General features: G+C 38.4%; 1 long non-coding RNA gene across 1 annotated transcript in view; it reads right to left on the bottom strand.

Annotated features, from left to right (window-relative positions):
- Positions 1-1,260: 1,260 nt before the first annotated feature.
- LOC105464257 (uncharacterized) overlaps positions 1,261-19,907 on the bottom strand; it is a 48,119-nt gene continuing 29,472 nt past the window's right edge. Inside the window, exons 2-4 of the long non-coding RNA XR_976744.2 lie at positions 16,410-16,536; positions 15,495-15,590; positions 1,261-1,292 (exon numbers count right to left, since the gene is read on the bottom strand). This is a non-coding gene — a long non-coding RNA (uncharacterized lncRNA). The remainder of the gene's footprint in view (positions 1,293-15,494; positions 15,591-16,409; positions 16,537-19,907) is intronic.

Genomic DNA, 19,907 nt, shown 5'->3' on the forward strand with positions numbered 1-19,907 from the left:
TTTTGTGCTCCTAAGGTATAACCTAAATATTGAATAGGAAAATCCAGTTGAATTTTTTCTGGGGCAATATTAAGTGAATAGAAAGAAAGCTGAGTTTGTAATGATGCAAAAGGACAAATTCTTGACATAAGGTAGGGCTGTTTAACATACCTTGAGGTAAAACTTTCCATTGATATCGAGAAAGTGGCTGAGAATTATTAGAAACAGGGACAGAGAATATCCATGCAATGATAAATTAACACAGTTGGAAACTGATTTTTTACAGGATTTAAAGTCCTATGTACGAATTTTTGACATATAGTAGGGCTATTAAGTATACCCTGGGGAAGAAGCTTTTACTGATATTTTTGAATGGGTTGTCCATTATTATATTTAGGAATAATAAAGGCAAACTTTTTACAATCTTGAGGTTGTAATGGAATAGAGAAAAAACAATTTTTGAGATCTATGACCATTAATTTTTAACTTTGTGGGATAAGGGCAGGATTAGGAAGACCAGGCTGTAAACTTTTCCTTAGGTTGAATGTAAACATTTATAGTTTTAAGACAAGACAAAGACGGGAATTCCATGCAGAAATACGTGGCTTTATATTCCTCTCGGCCATTTGTTTTTTGATTACTCTTTTAGAGTCCTAAGTATTTCTTTAGATAATGGTCACTGTTTCACCTAAATAGGAGTGGTGGCTATGAGTTTAAAGGATTGTAGCCCATTTTGAACATCATATTTTTGGCAGCTGAGAAAATATGAGGAATGTTTAAAAAAGCAGCAAATTGTTGTGAAAGATCTTGTTCCCAAAAATTAATATTGATAGGAACAATATAAAAAAAACACTTGACCTTGTTGACCTTTAGGACCGACACAGGTTAAAGGTTCTGCGTCTTGATAAACCACAGAAGCAGCACCCAAGCCAGTGAGTATAACTGAAACTTGTCTTTTTTCCCATTGTATAGGCCACTAATTTAAACAAATAATAGACATATTCACCCCCGTATCAATTAACTCTTTAAAAACTATTTCATTAATGTGCAATGAACATAAGGGCTTTTAATTAGAAACTAAAGTTTCCCAAAAAACAGTTATTTTCTGTGCTACCAAACCCTCCCTATTGAGAATATGTTTCCCTGCCTCTAGGCATATAAATTGTGAGACTTGAACCATAATAAGAATTTTATTAGTAACATCATGTCCTTTTGGCAAAGGGCCACACACTCTAATAGCTAATTTATATACTCCTCTATTAGGAGACAAAGTATAAGGCTTATCCCGGCCCGCGGGATCGACAGAGCAGGCCCTGGAGGAGGGGGTGGGAATTTGGGGAACAAGAGACACGAGAAATGGAGACAAGACAGTGCTCTGATCAAGTCTCGTTTAATGGCGGTAATGCACTGCCTTATATACACTTGGAGGGGAAGGGGTTGGGCTAAGGCGGAAATGATCTCATTGCCGAGGGTGTGGCCAGGTTGGTTTCGGTTTCTCCGGTCGAACGTCATGTTGCGCCTGCGCTGTTAAGTAACAACTAAGTAACAATTTTCACGCGCGCGGGAAAAGTGAGTGAAGAAGAAGCAGGAAGAGCGCCATCTTTAATGAGGTATTGATACAAAAGAGAAAAGGCAAATACAGGGAGGAGGTAGAAGGTGGAAATGAATAGAGCTCAGGCGTTTAATCGTTAATTGTTATTCGCTATGGCCGGGGCGTGCAGCTCCGGACAAGGCTGAGTAATAGCTAAGTCAGCAGCGGCGCTCTACTTAGTTGCCGCATAAAGCTGAGAAACTGGGGTAAGGTGTGGGATCCTTAAGGAGGACTTGAATTTATTCCTTGATGTTGTAGGCCATTGCTCACTGGGTATTGTATGCAGGTTCAGTCAATAACAAATATTTGTAAACAAATAAAGTGATTACAGGTGCAGAAATTCAGTTCGTAGCTTACTATTCAATAGAGTATCTGCTTTGTAAAAGATGGTGGACCACAAAATACTCAACGGATTTTGGTTTTCAAAACACGGTGATGCTATCCAAGGCTAAATGGATACTTGAAATTGGGATTGGATCTGGTGCTGAGATACAACTTTTACTTAGTTACTGATTTTTCTTTCCTCCGATTATTCCAAGGAGAGTGACTACCATTTTTGTACTTTATAGAGCAGTCTAGAGGAAAGGGTTAAGCATGTAAGCTCTGGGGACAGAAAGTCATATTTTCAAAATATAATAGCTGTATGACCTTGGATACATTTATAAAACTGTCTTAACTCTGTTTTCCTGTCTACAAAATGGTAATAATTATAAAATTTGTCAGTCTTAAAGGAATGTTGGAAGAACTAAATGCAAGTGAAGATTTTTTCACAGTAGTGGACACATAGTAAGTACTCAGTATACTATAGCTATTATTACTGTCATTATTGTTAATATTACGTCTATTTATTTTAGCTCTTTAATGTAACAGGTGCAGAACCATAATCTCACATCCCTCAGAGTCACGCTGATCTTGTATTTTTTGGTCCTTTGACTAGTTTAGTGATTTATTACAAGAAACCCAGTTAGTTTGTGCATTCTTTTCCTTTCTTATATTTCTCATTTGTAAAGACTGATAAACCAACTACACTTTCAGACTTGGTGACATAAATTGTTGGGGCCCCAAGCCTGTGGGCCCCGGCTCCCGTTTCCCAGGAGAGGAGACAGTAAATTTCCACTTTTATCAGTTTTGGAACGACATTTATTTGTCCAAGGTCGACCTTTACCACAACATTTGTACACCTCTGAAGGCAGCTTTCTGCCTTGAAGGATAAAAGTGTTCAATTTTTATGACATTCTTTTTTGAAATGTCTAGGTTTACCACACTGAAAGCAAACACCTTGTTTGTTATTGCCTTTTAAGGCTTTAGACAAAGCTCCAGCAAATAATTGAGCATTATAAATAGCCCCTCCAACACTAACACAAGTTTTAATATATTTATCTAAATTGGCCCCATTGGCCTTTAACGATTTTAACAATTTTTGATAGTCAACATTAGCATTTTTAAAAGACAATGTTTGTAACAAAATTTTTGAAGCAAGGTCAGCACCCACAATTTTCAAGACAGTATCCTGAGGACGGGCTACGAAATCTAGATATGGTTCATTTGTGCCCTGTAAAATCTTCACAGAGGAAAGGGAAGATTTTCCTGTTATCTCTACCTTATTTTAGGCCCTTAAAAACAAAGTCTTGATTTGAGTAAGGGCAACATCATCTAGACCAGCCTGAGCATTAAGAGTAGCATATTGGCCCATGCCTGTGAGTTGTTCCTCAGTGGCTCCTGGGGGATCACACATAACATTTTTTCTAGCCTGTACATGCGCCTTGTTCATTTACCAGCTGTGCAATTGTAACTACTGAGAACGATCAAGAAAAGCCTTCCCCAGAGTCTTCCAGTCTATAGGAATTATCAAATTTTCTGATGAAAAAATATCAAGAAGACCAAGGATAGAGGTCCATAGTTAGAAATGGCAGCTTTCATTTCTTTTAAAAATTTAATTTGTAAGGCATTAAATTGGACATTATTGCCACCATTTGAAAACTGAGCATTAGGAGCAAAAGAAGCACAAATAATTGGAAACAGATCCAGCTCCTTACATTTTTTTATCTTTTCCTTTTCTCCCTCCCCCAACGGCAGGCAAGGCACTGAGAAAACTTTGCCAAACAAAGGTAAAGATAAGGAAGCCAGGGGGTTGGAGGCACTGGAAAATCCTCTTTTAACAGGGCAGAAGGAAAAGAAACAGGGAAAGCTCGCAAAGGTAATTAGAAGAATGTATCTGTAATATTTGTTGAAGCATTTCCATAATACACTGCATGTCAGAATTTCCCTTAGAAGAAGGAAGAGCTGGCTTTTTCTCTTCTCCCCCTTTTGTTACCCTGGCACAAATGGGCTCCATTTCAGATTTATTTTTTCCCAAGTCCTCAGATACCTTTGTTCCTGTGGCTACATTACCACACTCTGAATCAGTCTCAAGTAACTCTAATGTCTGAGTGATAGAGTTACACAAGGTCCACAATTTTAGAGGCATAATATCCCCTAACTGGAGAGCTCTAAGCAGAGCTTTTACTACCTGTAACCATTTTCTCTGATTCAGCTGCACTTTAGTCTGATACTGAAACCAGTAACAATGTTGTTCAACATGGGCAAACAATCGCTTCAAAGTCTTTTTCTTTTACTTCTACTCCTATAGACAGCAACAGTCTTTGAAACAGCTGTAAATATTCTGAGGCCAGAGAGATGGAATTCCCATAATGAAAGCTTAAGAAGGTTCCCCTTAACAATATCCGAGCCTTACCCGCTCCTAGGGGGTTCCCCTTCTTGTTCTCCCCTACTCACCCATGCGACCCTGCTCGCTGCGCCACTTGTTGGGGTCCGTGCCGGGGGTGGTGGAGAATGAAAGAACACACAAAAGACAAAGACACACAGAGAACATGGCGGCCGCACTCAGAGCCTCCGCCTCACTTTATTTATACTCCATAAACCCCACGTCAGCAGAAAGAATGCAATGCAAAACAAACTTTCTTTTCCCAGATGTAAACTTCTACTCAGTTCTTTGTTTCTATGCTCTTCCTTATCTGCCCGCCTTCTTGGCGCCTACGGGAGTTATTAAAAGTTCAATTGGAGATACTGTCTTTGAGCCCTATCTATTCTCAGCATACTGTTTTCAAAGGCCCTTGCAATGTATCAAAGTAATAACTTTATGACAAACCCACAGTCAATATCATGCTGAATGGGCAAAAACTGGAAGCATTCCCTTTGAAAACTGGCACAAGACAGGGATGCCCTCTCTCACCACTCCTATTCAACATGGTGTTGGAAGTTCTGGCCAGGGCAATCAGGCAGGAGAAATAAATAAAGAGTATTCAGTTAGGAAAAGAGGAAGTCAAATTGTCCCTGTTTGCAGATGACATGATTGTATATTTAGAAAACCCCATTGTCTCAGCCCCAAATCTCCTTAAACTGATAAGCAACTTCAGCAAAATCTCAGGATAGAAAATCAATGTGCAGAAATCACAAGCATTCCTATACACCAGTAACAGACAAACAGCAAAATCATGAGTGAATTCCCATTCACAATTGCTTCAAAGAGAATGAAATACCTAGGAATCCAACTTACAAGGGATGTGAAGGACCTCTTCAAGGAGAACTACAAACCACTGCTTAACAAAATAAAAGAGGACACAAACAAATGGAAGACATTCCATGCTCATGGATAGGAAGAATCAATATCGTGAAAATGGCCATACAGCCCAAGGTAATTTATAGATTCAATGCCATCCCCATCAAGCTACCAATGACTTTCTTCACAGAATTGGAAAAAAAAAAAAAAAAAAAAAACCTACTTTAAAGTTCATATGGAACCAAAAAAGAGCCCGCATTGCCAAGACAATCCTAAGCCAAAAGAACAAAGCTGGAGGTATCACACTACCTGACTTCAAACTATACTACAAGTCTACAGTAACCAAAACAGAGATATAGACCAATGGAACAGAACAGAGACCTCAGAAATAATACCACACATCTACAACCATCTGATCTTTGACAAACCTGACAAAAACAAGAAATGGGGAAAGGATTCCCTATTTAGTAAATGGTGCTGGGAAAACTGGCTAGCCATATGTAGAAAGCTGAAACTGAATCCTTTCCTTACACCTTAAACAAAAATTAATTCAAGATGGATTAAATACTTAAATGTTAGACCTAAAACCATAAAAACCCTAGAAAAAAAACTTAGGCAATACCATTCAGACATAGGCATGGGCAAAGACTTCATGACTAAAACACCAAAAGTAATGGCAACAAAAGCCAAAATTGACAAGTGGGATCTAATTAAACTAAAGAGCTTCTGCACAGCAAAAGAAACTACCATCAGAGTGAACAGACAATCTACAGAATGGGAGAAAATTTTTACAATCTACCCATCTGACAAAGAGCTAATATCCAGAGTCTACAAAGAACTTAAACAAATTTACAAGAAAAAAATCAACCCCATCAAAAAGTGGGCAAGGGATATGAACAGACACTTCTCAAAAGAAGACATTTATGCAGCCAACAGACACATGACAAAATGCTCATCATCACTGGCCATCAGAGAAATGCAAATCAAAATCACAATGAGACACCATCTTGCACCAGTTAGAATCGCAACCATTAAAAAGTCAGGAAACAACAGGTGCTGCAGAGGATGTGGAGAAATAGGGATACTTTTACACTGTTGGTGGGACTGTAAACTAGTTCAACCATTGTGGAAGACAGTGTGGCAATTCCTCAAGGATCGAGAACTAGAAATACCATTTGACCCAGCCATCCCATTACTGGGTATATACCCAAAGGATTATAAATCATGCTGCTGTAAAGACACATGCACACGTATGTTTATTGCGGCACTATTCACAATAGCAAAGACTTGGAACCAACCCAAATGTCCATCAATGATAGACTAGATTAAGAAAATGTGGCAGATATATACCATAAAATACTATGCAGCCATAAAAAAGGATGAGTTCATGTCCTTTGTAGGGACATGGATTAAGCCAGAAACCATCATTCTGAGCAAACTATCGTAGGGACAGAAAACCAAACACTGCATGTTCTCACTCATAGGTGGGAATTGAACAATGAGAACACCTGGACACAGAGTGGGGAACATCACACACTGGGGCCCGTCGTGGGGTGGGGGTAAGGGGGAGGGACAGCATTAGGAGATATACCTAATATAAATGACGAGTTTAATGGGTGCAGCACACCAACATGGCATATGTATACATATGTAACAAATCTGCACATTGTGCACATGTACCCTAGAACTTAATGTATAACAGAAAAAAGACTCTACATCTATATTTTTTATGTATTACCTATACACTAGACTAATTTGTTACTCTTTTGAGATAGGTGATTTAATCACTTTTCTTTTTTTTAAAAGAATGAACCATTTTTTAAAATTTGAGGCTGTGAAGATCATGCTAAATTACTGAGTTAACGAAAGAAAATATTTTTCTTAAAAAAAAGCATAGAAGTCTTATGACCATAGCCAAAGAATGATGAAACAGAGATTGTGTGTTAAAAGCACACTGCTGCAACCATTCCATCACAATCATTCTCAGGAAAAAATAATGGGTCAGAAGGAATTTTTAGAATTTTTTTTGATTCTATATGTGCTTCATTCTTTTTCTTTTTTCTTGTTTTGAGATGGGACTTTGGTCTTGTTGGCCAGGCTGGAGTGCAATGACACGATCTTGGCTCACTGCAGCCTCCGCCTTCTGGGTTCAAGTGATTCTCCTGCATCAGCCTCCCGAGTAGCTAGGATTACAGGTGCTTGCCACCACACCCAGCTAAGTTTTGTATTTTTAGTAGAGCTGGGGTTTCACCATGTTGCTCAGGCTGGTCTCGAACTTCTGACGTCAGGTGATCCATCGCCTTGGCTTCCCAGAGTGCTGGGATTACAGGCATGAGCCACTGCACCCAGCCCATTGTTTTTCATATAGAAATCTATACTTCAACAAAAGATGCCGTGAATTTCAAGTTAACATGCTCACACATACATATTCTCCCTAGAAAGCTACTGCTGTGTTTACAGTAAATGTGTAACATTTCTGATCTTTTGGCTGCTGTGTTTGTGTGAAATAAGAAGACAGCAAGTAAAGCAGAGTCAACCATGACTTTCTAGTTTCAACAGCCACAGATTCTGAAATTTAATGTTATGTCAACTGGAATAATGACAGTATTTCAAAACTGGAAAAAATTGATAACTTTATATTTTTAGTTAATTATAGTTCATAAAAACTAGTTTCTGAATTGTTACATGTTAAACAACTTGAAAATGCAGATATCTAAAAGTTTCATCTAGATGATAGTATTACTAGATGAATTACTAATATTAAGAGCGCTTAATTGTGAATCAAATTTGCTTCTTTGTGTTTCCTGGAAAGCAGTTATTTATCTTCTACGTGTAAATAAAGGAAAGGCTCTTTGTAATACTAATCATACAGATCTCCTAAAATTAGCACTATTTTTAGATTTGAATAAAATTCATAGGCCTGTAAGTAATGTAAATGTTAATATTTCTTTCTAATAAAAGTGAAATAGCAATAGAAATAAGTTGTTAAAATGAGTTTTAAAAGCTTCACGTATTTATTAAATAACATTTAATGCCACATTATAAGTGACTAATCAGTAATTTCAATCTATTCACTGTGAAGACTTAATATTCTTAAATTATTCAATCAAAAAAAGCTATACTCTTTCTGAAATTTTCAGAAACTGTAGACCATTCAATATATAATAATGTACATGGATACCACAGATATTCTATATAATAATAGGCTCATTCTTGCTTTTAATATAAAAATTCAATATATTTCAAAAGTGAAATTGGTGGCTCCTAGAAATCATGAGAGGAAAACCATTGTTAGTATCCGTTTACCAAAGCGTACTAAGCTTAGCAATGAGTACTTTTTTTTTCTTTGTTTCTTTTTTTTTTTTTTTTTTTTTTTTGAGATGGAGTCTCGCTTTGTTTTCGAGGCTGGAGTGCAGTGGCGGAATCTCAGCTCACTGCAGTCTCCACCTCCCGGGCTCAAGCAATTCTGCCTCAGCCTCCTGGGTAGCTGGGATTACAGGTGCCCGCCACTATGCCCGGGTAATTTTTTGTGTTTTTAGTAGATGGGGTTTTACCACGTTGACCAGGCTGGTCTCAAACTCCTGACCTCAAGTGATCTGCCCGCCTCTGCCTCCCAAAATGCTGGGATTACAGGTGTGAGCTACTGTGCCCAGGCAGTAATGAATACTTTAAACCAAAAATCAAGTTGTAAATACTATCTATGGGTAAAAAGAAGTGGTTTTTAAATTCCTATGCATTTCTATTAAATTAAAAAAATTTAAAGCCAAAATGTAGGTCAAGAATAAAAACAAGCATTGGTTGAAATAGGGTTGAACATAATGGTTAAAATTGAAACTCAGTATTTGGTTGTTCCTGATTGCATCCCAGTTCGGCCACTTACCGGTTGTATGACCTAAACACAGTTTTTTGCCTCTCTGTGCATGGCTCTTCAGCTGTACAGTAAGGATAACAGTGTCTAAATCCTAGGGTTTTGGTAAAATTTAAAAAGTTAATGCAAATAAAGGTGCCAGAAAAATGCCCAGTACCTAACTAGTGTACAGGAAATGTATTAGCTCTTATTTCTTCATTCTGGTAGATCATGACAAATGTTAAGCCTGAAAACAAGACGGCCATACCACTGGTTTGTAACCCACATTCATTCTAATTTGTCCATCTGGGGCTATAATAGTAGTTGAAAGTTTCTAATACTATCCTTGGCAAATTCCCATATATTCACATACAGCATGGATATAAATATTATGAAAAAATGTCTCATTGAGAACTGCTGTCTAGGACACTAGTAACACTACATATACAACCACTTAAATGCTGAGTGTCTGTTTTATAGTTAGATAATTAAGCAAATTGTTTCATTGCTTGTTTAATAAACTTATGATTTTTGTTTATTTGGTTAAATTTATTTATTCATTTATTTATTTAGAGACAGAGCCTCACTCTGTCATCCAGGCTGGAGTGCAGAGGTGTGATCTCGGCACACTGCAACCTCTACCCCAGCTAATTTTCTGTATTTTGGGTAGAGACAGGGTTTCACCATGTTGGCCAGGCTGCTCTCAAACTCCTGACCTCAGGCTATCCACCCGCTTCTGCCTCCCAAAGTGCTGGGATTACAGACGTGAGCCACCGCACCTGACCTAAATGTATTTTACATATATATATTTAAATAACTTTTTTTCTCTAACAAGTGAAAAAAATTATTTACAAATTTAGAGAGGTTTTACTCCAAACAGTTGTTTACAGTCTGTCTTTTAAGTTATTATATTATTTTGAACATTAAAAATCAACATACTTTGTTGGTTCAGACTATTCATAATTTTAAAAGTTTACTACTGGCCGGGCGCGGTGGCTCAAGCCTGTAATCCCAGCACTTTGGGAGGCCGAGACGGGCGGATCACGAGGTTAGGAGATCGAGACCATCCTGGCTAACACGGTGAAACCCCGTCTCTACTAAAAAATACAAAAAAACTAGCCGGGCGAGTTGGCGGGCGCCTGTAGTCCCAGCTACTCGGGAGGCTGAGGCAGGAGAATGGCGTGAACCCGGGAGGCGGAGCTTGCAGTGAGCTGAGATCGTGCCACTGCACTCCAGCCTGGGCGACAGAGCGAGACTCTGTCTCAAAAAAAAAAAAAAAAGAAGTTTACTACTTACATCACTAACTGAACATGCTATTTGAAATAAAATGTGTATGTTTTCTGAAATTTTAAGGTGAACGAACACTTTTTTCTCTGGTGCAATTTCTTAAAGTTTCTCTCATTTTAAAAAAACCCAGTAGTAATAGTACTTTTGATTGGCAAATCAGAGTTGTATAATTTATGGGGTACAATGTGATGTTTCAATATATGCATATAATATAATAATATAAGTCAAGTTTAATAACGTATCTATCAACTTGCTTACTAATCTTTTTTGTGGTGGTACATTTGAAATTTAGTTATTTTGAAATACAGTACTTGGCCAGGCACCATGGCTCATGCCTGTAATCCCAGCACTTTGAGAGGCCAAGGTGGGCAGGTGGATCACCTGAGGTTGGGAGTTCAAGACTCAGCCTGACCAACGTGGAGAAAGCCCGGCTCTACTAAAAATACAAAATTAGCCAGGCGTGGTGGTGCATGCCTATAATTCCAGCTACTCGGGAGGCTATGGCAGGAGAATCGATTAAACCCAGGAGGCGGAGGTTACCATGAGCCGAGATCATGCCATTGCACTCCAGGCTGGGCAACAAGAGCGAAACTCCGTCTCAAAAAAAAAAAAAAAAGAAAAGAAAAAAAAAAGAAATACATAATACTTTATAGTTGACTATAGTCATCCTGCTGTGCAATAGATCTGGAAATCTACTTATCCTTTCTATTTAAAACCTTGTACCCTTTGATCAACAACTTCCTATTTCCTTCCCACCACACCCAGCCTCAGGTAAACATTATTCCACTTTCTACTTTTTTGAGTTAGAATTTGTTAGATTTTACATATAAATGAGATCATGCAGTATTTGCCTTTTTGTGTCAGTATTATTTCAGCTAGCATAATTCTTCCAAATTTATCTATATTGTTTTAAAGGGCTAGATTTATCCCTTTTATGGCTGAATAGTATTCCACTGTGTATTTATACTTACACTTTTTTTTTTTTTTTTTTGAAATGGAGTCTCAGTCTGTCACCCAGCCTGGAGTGCAGTGGCACGATCTTGGCTCACTTCAACCTCCACTCCCAGGTTCAAGCAATTCTCCTGCCTCAGCATCCCAAGTAGCTGGGACTACAGGTGCCCACCACCACGCCCGGCTATTTTTTCTATTTTTTAGTAGAAATGGGGTTTCCCCATTTTGGCCAGGCTGGTCTCAAACTCCTGACCTCAGATGATCCACCCACTTTGGCCTTCCAAAGTGTTGGCATTACAAGTGTGAGCCTCTGCACCCAGCCTAACAATCATTTTTAATAAAAATTAACACATTGAATAATTGAATACATTTTCATTGTTATATATGTGTGTAAATGTATAAAATGGTACATGAAAAAGAAATAAGCCAGAAAAAATATGTTAATATTTGTAATAAAATAGGAAGGTAGTTAATTATTATTTGTAAATGATATCTTTGTTTACTTAGATAACAAAAGAAACTACAAGACTACTTTAATAGACTATTCAGGTGGGGAGGCAAAATTCTAAGGTGGTCACCAGGATTCCCAATCTGTTGCACACCTGCTGTGTAATCCTCTCCTTTGGCGTGTAAAAAAAAAAAAAAAAAAAAGTGACTGTGGTGGAAAATCATACATGAAATTAGGTTGCTAATGTATTGACTTTGTGTTCATCAAAAGAGAGATTATCCTGATTGGGCTAAACTTAATCAGAGGTGCTTTCAAAAGAAAGACACATTGTAGAAAAACACCCCTGCTGGCCTGGAAGTACGTGACTTCTAGGTGGAGCATATTGTAAGCTGCTCTTGGTGGCCACATGGCAGGAAACATGTTTGTATATTGTCATCATTCCTGCCTCCCACATGTTGCTTCCAATAGGGAGGAAGGGAGGATCCCATGGCAGAGATAAAAAGGGGATCTCCTTCATGCAAGAAATAATCACTTCTCATCTGGGATAGCTTAAGATAAACAGAGGAGACCACAACATGAGCACATCAATGGAAGGAAAAGGGCAATCTGGCTGAAAGGGCTCTCTGGCATGATGAAGCAACAGTTACTAGGTCATAGTGAATGATCAACTTCTGGGATAGCAATAGTCAGCCAAGAAAGCTGAACTCATTCTTATTCTGATTAAATCAGTGTATCTGCACCATTCTGGTGGCCCACTGTTACACTACACATTACAGAAATAACATGGAGACCAGTGAATAACTTCTTAGAATTGAGCTTATCATGAAAAAGCATATCTTATTTGTTTTCACAATTGAAAAACCTCAAAAACATAATGAATCTATTAATAATGAACTTCTCATTTTAGAGGATTCTACTATGCTGTCATATAATATTAAACTTTAAACACTTTAATATTAATATGTCTTGAATGCATAAACAGTATGCAGATAATTTCTCTTAGATTAACACGATAAAAGTAACAATTAGAAAAAACATTTTGAAATGGGATAGAATTCATCAAAATCACATCTTTTCAGTGGTTTAGCATAATTGCCGTGCTTTTCGAAATGGCTAGATTATTAACAAGAAGCAAAGACAGTCTCGGCTTTGTTCAATCATTAAGTTCTTGTCCATTTAAAATCTAAAATTCTGGCTAAAGGATTTAAAGGCTGTATTCTTTTTTCTTTTTTCTTTTTTTTGAGATGGAGTCTTGCTCTGTTACCCAGGGTGGAGTGCAGTGGCACAATCTCGGCTCACTACAACCTACGCCTCTGGGTTCAAGTAATTCTCCTGCCTCAGCCTCCCAAGTAGCTAGGACTACAGGATCATGCCACCATGCCTGGATAATTTTTGTATTTTCAGTAGAGACGGGATTTCACTATGTTGGCCAGGCTAGTCTCAAACTTCTGACCTCGTGATCCACCCACTTAGGTCTCCCAAAGTGCTGGGATTACAGACATGAGCCACCACGCCCAGGGTAACTTTACTTCTTTTCTTTTCTTTTTTTTTTTTTTTGAGTCAGAGTTTTGCTGCTGTTGCCCAGGTTGGGGTGCAATGAAACAATCTCTGCTCACCACAACCTCCGCCTCCCGGGTTCAAGCGATTCTCCTGCATCAGCCTCCCGAATAGCTGGGATTACAGGTATGCATCACCACGCCCGGCTAATTTTATATTTTTAGCAGAGACACGGTTTCTCCATGTTGGTCAGGCTGGTCTCGAACTCCCGACCCAAGGTAATCCACCCGCCTCAGCCTCCCAAAGTGCTAGAATTACAGGCGTGAGCCACCACGCCTGGAGTAACTTTATTTCTTTAAGAAGTCATTTTAGCCGGGCGCGGTGGCTCACGCCTGTAATCCCAGCACTTTGGGAGGCCGAGACGGTCGGATCATGAAGTCAGGAGATCCAGACCATCCTGGCTAACACGGTGAAACCCCGTCTCTACTAAAAAATACAAAAAACGCTGGGCGCGGTGGCTCAAGCCTGTAATCCCAGCACTTTGGGAGGCCGAGACGGGTGGATCACAAGGTCAGGAGATCGAGACCATCCTGGCTAACATGGTGAGACCCCCGTCTCTACTAAAAATACAAAAAACTAGCCGGGCGAGGTGGTGGGCGCCTGTAGTCCCAGCTACTCGGGAGGCTGAGGCAGGAGAATGGCGTAAACCCGGGAGGCGGAGCTTGCAGTGAGCTGAGATCCGGCCACTGCACTCCAGCCTGGGCGACAGAAGGAGACTCCGTCTCAAAAAAAAAAAAAAAAAAAAAAAAAAAAATACAAAAAACTAGGCGGGCGAGGTGGCTGGCGTCTGTAGTCCCAGCTACTTGGGAGGCTGAGGCAGGAGAATGGCGTGAACCCGGGAGGCGGAGCTTGAGATCCGGCCACTGCACTCCAGTCTGGGCGACAAAGGGAGGCTCCGTCTCAAAAAAAAAAAAAAAAAAAAAAAGTCATTTTAAATATAAATTTATTAAACTACTTAATAAAAAGAAATGTAATTTCAGGACTTTAAGAGGTCAAGGTGGGCTGATTACTTGATTCCAGGAGTTTGAGAACAGCCTGAGCAACGAAGCGGAAGCCTGTCTCTACCAAAAAACAAAACAAACAAACAAAAAAACCCCAAAAAACTAGCCGGGTTTAATGGCATGGGCCTGTAACCCAGCTACTTAAGAGGTTGAAACTAAAGGATTGTCTGAGTTTGAGAGGCTTGAGGCTGCACCTCACTGCCATGATCACACCACTGCAAACCAGCCTGGCTGACAGAGTGAGATGAGACCCTATTTCATTAATTAATTAATTAAAAGGAAAAAAAAGAAGATGCCTGAATGACTTAAGAAAAAAAGCATACAATATGTTCTCTACAAGAGACCAATTTTAGCACTGAGTCAAATAGTCTGTAAGTAACAGAATAAAAAAAAAATCTATATTTCATGCAAATAATAGCCACAATTGGGTGAGGTAGTCATGATTATATTGGACATATCATGCTTTAAGTCAAGTACTAGTATGAGACAAAGATTAATATTATATAATAGTAAAATGGGTCAATTTACCAGGAATCTATAACTGTTATATTTATGTGTACAGGTATGTATAACAGGGCTCCAAAATATACAAATATTGACAAAGGTGAAGCAAGAAATATCATAGCAACATAATAGTTGCTGGTACTGAGACCCCATTTTCAATAATAGAAAATTCATATAAAAGATTAAGAAAACAGAAAATGTAGATAACATTCTAGACTGTAATATTTTGCATATAGAGAAATATCTGAGAGTAGATAATTTATAAAGAAAAAAGTTTATTTGGCTCACATTTCAACAGACTGTACAAGAAGTGTGTGCCGGTATCTGTTTCTGGTGTGTTCTCAGGAAGCTTACAATCATAGGGGAAAGCGAAGAGAAACTGGACATATCACATGGTAAGTGATAGAGCAAATGTGAGGTAAAAAAGCCAGGTTCTTTTAACATAGTTTCTCAAAACTATACAGACATTTGTGCATCCCCAATATGGAAAAGCAGTCAGATTGTTGAGTCCTTTATATGCCATGAACTCGACTTTGGCTCTCATTGTAAACCTGAAGGGAAATCACTACAATGAAAATAGAACCCTTAGAGAACTTTAAAGCATAAGACAGAAGATGCCTCTACGTGATAGTAAAATTTAAAAAATCTCAGTCTTCTCAGAAACTACTTCCTTTGGAGCACATCTTCTCAGGTCACATTTTGAGAACTGGCTTTCTCCTTGACCTCTGGACCTCTCATCTGTGGTGTTTGTTGTATTCACTCTCACATACCTGGGGGTTTAGTTATCATCTCATGTCTCTTCATATTCCAAGACTCTTTCCCTTGCTTCAGACAAGTCATCAACTCTAGCTTAGAGACAGCAATACCTGTTTTATTAAAAATAAATAACATAAATATTGCTCATATTCCCCAAATAATGTGCTCATTAAAGAGAATGTAATAGAATATTCTAGTAAATTGATCACCAATACTAATTTATAACATATATTTCTAAATATTTAGAAAATATTTTCAATTTGTACAGTCCCTTAATTTTACTACCCGGTACTACTGAACCAAAAATTGGTGGTGGCAATGAGATTTTAAGGTGTGGGCAACTATGTTTTATGCACTAAATTTCTGCAATTTTCACTAATCTAGAGTGAAAAATGCAGATCTGCTCAGAAATATGGAAAGTTCAGGTAAAAATGAAATATCTTTTAAAAATTCCTTTCTGGCCGGGTGCAGTGGCTCACGCCTGTAATCCCAGCACTTTGAGAGGCTGAGGCGGCCGGACCACCTGAGGTCAGGAGTTTGAGACCAGCCTCAACATGGAGAAACCCCGTCTCTGCCAAAAATACAAAATTAGCCGGGTGTGGTGGTTCATGACTGTAATCCCAGCTACTCGGGAGGCTGAGGCAGGAGAATTGCTTGAACCTGGGAGGTGGAGGTTGTGGTGAGCCAAGATCATGCCATTGCACTCCAGCCTGGACAACAAGAGTGAAACTCCATCTCAAAAAAAAAAAAAAAAAAAAAAAAAAAAAAAAAAAAAAAATTCCTTTCTACACTTACAAATCCCTGTTTTCAGAAAACAGGTATCTGAAACTCATTTTTGCTAAGCATAAGTCACCAAAACACATTCTACAGAAAAGAGAAATGAAACCTATAGAATATAATAGGAATTGTTTAATTAAAATTATCCTCACCCAGGAAGACCAAGTTTCTGTAGTTCTCTAACATAAAATCCCTATATAAATTCTGCTGAGCCATGTCCAGGCATTGCCACTCCTCCAGAGAGAATTCTATGGTCACATCCCGAAATGTCAATGATCCCTGAAAAACACACCTAAGATACATATATATTTCCCAAGTGGCCATGGACAGAATTTTTAATTTGACTCAAGGTGAAATGAGAGAGTTAAGAGAACAGGTTCTAACTTATAGGGATGACTGAACGTATGTAATAAAATAATTTTCAACACAGAAATATTCTCTAATGTATTATCAAACTCTGAGAAAAAAAGAATGGCATAAGATCCACAACGCCAGTGTAGATAAGATACTTTTCTGGATAATAAAGTATAAAATTAAGGACATGATAACAAACATGTACATTTTTGAGTGCTATTTTTTAAATCATACAAAATAAATCTTGTACACTTTTCAGATGACAAAGACATGTTGAGTTAGAAGACACCTCTCAAATTTTATGTGTACAACTAACTGGACATCTTGTTATGCATATTTATTTTAGAAGATCTGGAATAAAGTCTGAGTTTCTGAATTTGACAAGCTCACCAGTAATGCCTGTTTTTGGCCCCAAAAGAATATTTTGTCAAACATTCAGCCAGTGGAGGAGCCTGTGTTTTTCCCAGTTTTTCTGGCCTATAAACAAAGATGAGAGCCCTCATTTTCCACAGATAGACATATGCAAAGAAAATCTAAGAAAGAAAGGCAGGTGCCAGATTAAATGTGATCATTGGTGCACATCAGCTACATAAAGATACTTAATAATGAGGAGAAAAATAATTAACTCTATAGTGAAAAAATCTGTCAGAGAGCTTTTTTTTTTTTTTTTTTTTTTTTAAGACAGAGTTTCTGTCTTGTCGCCAAGGCTGGGGTGCAGTGGCGGGATCACCACTTACTGCAACCTTCGCCTCCCGGGTTCAAGCGATTCTCCTGCCTCAGCCTCCCGGGTAGCTGGGACTACAGGCGTGTGCCACCGTGCCCAGCTAATTTTTGTATTTTTAGTAGAGACAGGGTTTCACCATCTTGGCCAGGCTGGTCTCAAACTCCTGATCTTATGATCCACCCGCCTCAGCCTCCCAAAGTGCTGGGATTACAGTCGTGAGCCACCGTGCCCAGCCAAGTGGCACATTTTTCATGTTGCAGATCATAAATTCATCATTAGAGTCCTGCATGGCATATAAAAATCCATGATGTAGAGAATGTAGAGAAGGCTCTGGTATATAGGAAAGAAATTATTTTTCAGAGATTCTTCACTATCATAAGAATTTTAAAAAGTAGTTAAACTCATTAGGGATGAAAAGCACAAGTAGAGAAGTAAAGTTTTGCAAGGACTAAATGCATGGCATTCCAGGAGGCAGAGTGGACATGGCTCTTCAGTTGAAAAATGTTTAGCTGAAAAAAAACCATTTTTTTTCTCTTTCTCCTCTTTCTCTTGGATTCCTTCTCAGATAAGATTCTCTGGACAAATTACACCTGCATCTTGAAAATATGCCTTTAAAGGTGTCACCACTACCTTCTTACTTGCTACCACCACATCCACAGGCAGACGGACCAAGACCTACAGGTAAAGTCCATCCATTTCTTTCCTTTATAAGAGAAGAGATTCCAGAACAATGAGCTGCCCTATGGAGTTAAAAATGTTTCTCCTTTCCTGTCCTCAGGTGCCCTCCCCTGTCATAGACATGAGCAATTTTTGCTACATAAATGGAAATATGGGCCACGCTGTCCTGTCCCTACCAAACCCAAACAGAATAGGCCCTGTGACCACCCTTTAGTGAAAAGGTGGAACTTAACTCCCATTAACGTATTTTAAACGTCTCATACTTGATTCTGGCCTCACCTTAAGAGTCACAAGAGGCCCTTAATTAAAACAACATGGATGCTTCCAGGACAATAAATAGAACCTGTGGGTAGGGCACAACTGGAGATTTCTGCAAATAGACCATGTAATTTTAATTAGAAGCCTGGGCTCATAACCACTTAGCTAAACATTGCCTTGAAACTTCAACGAGCTTATAAATCACTTGGTAATTTTGGCCCCACTCTATATAATATGATTCTGCAGGTTTTGAAAGGGTTCATAAATGAGTGTTTTAAACAAGTTCCCTGTCAATGCTGATGTTGCACACTCTGGGCTCAACATTAGCATTAGTTAGAGAAAACAGGCACAGTTCACAGTCCCTTACACTCAGTACTCTTGTCACAACACAAATACTTCTGGTACAAATAAAGACAACCAATCTGCATCCTAAAGTATTATATTTTTTTTCCTGGCTCTTTAAAGTTTACAAACTAAACAGAAGGCAGCAATGTCTGAATAGGTCTGCATTTGGAAAACAACATGTACACTCGCACTATGCAATGTTTACTAAGTAGGTACTATGTGCTCAAGAGGATGTTACAGAGCACTGTGCTGGGAATAACACATTATGTGACTTAATCCTCATAACACCCTGGGAGTTGGTACTAGGTGTTAACAATTCCTAGGATTTAGATACAGGGCCCAACAGTTTTATTTCTCCTTCTGTTTCTCTGTCATTGATTTTTAAAAAATGTATAGAATAAAAGCTAAATGTAGACAGATGAGAGGAATACAGAAGAGTTTAATATAATTTTTTAAAAATTCTAATCTTGTTTATATTTACTTATTTGTGACTTGCGGAGAAACTACTGGATCTGCAGGAATAGAAAACAAGTTAGTAAATGGAATGTCTCTGCAACACTGGTTTTAATAAAACACTTAAAAATTAGAACCCTAAAAAACATACTTTATCTGTTCCATTTACCTTTTTAGTTTCAGAAAATTGTGAGCACCAGCTCTAGAAAGGCAGCAGCATTCACCAGCCAAAACTCCAATCTCTTTTAATCAGTTCTGTGAGGCAAGACTCCAGGGTGGGACCTGACCTAAATAAGACATCCGAAAATGGTGGATCTAAACAGAACTGAGCCAGGGAGTGGACCCTACGTAGAATTCTGTTCTCTCTGCTACTAGGCATACTTCCAGTTCTGTTTTTCCTAAGCTTACCTAAGAGAAACTTAAATCCCAGAGTTTGTGTAATTTAAATTTCTTTTTAGCCACTGTCCTGTCAATTTTATGGCATGTGCTAATAAGCAATTTAAACAAGTCTTTTAAGGTTCCTAGGGCAATTTTATTAAAATATATGTATTCTACCAAGGTAAAAGCATTAACAATTCTTCTGTTCATAGACATCCCTTCAGGTGATGATGCAAGTCACAAGAATATAAAGAAAGTAGTCCAAATAAGGCCCAAGTGTTTCTGCACACATCTGTTTATTGTACCAACCATATGCTGATGTTTAATTCAACCATGTATCCAGTTGCTAGTCTAGACTATAAGTTCCTGGGTGTAGGGGCCGTAACTGCTTCATCTATTTTTTTAATGGCCATATGAAATGGAAGCTATTAGTTTATCTGTCTGAGTCTCAGGATCTCCT

This window comes from Macaca nemestrina, chromosome 20 (genome assembly GCF_043159975.1).
Source record: "Macaca nemestrina isolate mMacNem1 chromosome 20, mMacNem.hap1, whole genome shotgun sequence".
Lineage (NCBI taxonomy): Eukaryota > Metazoa > Chordata > Mammalia > Primates > Cercopithecidae > Macaca > Macaca nemestrina.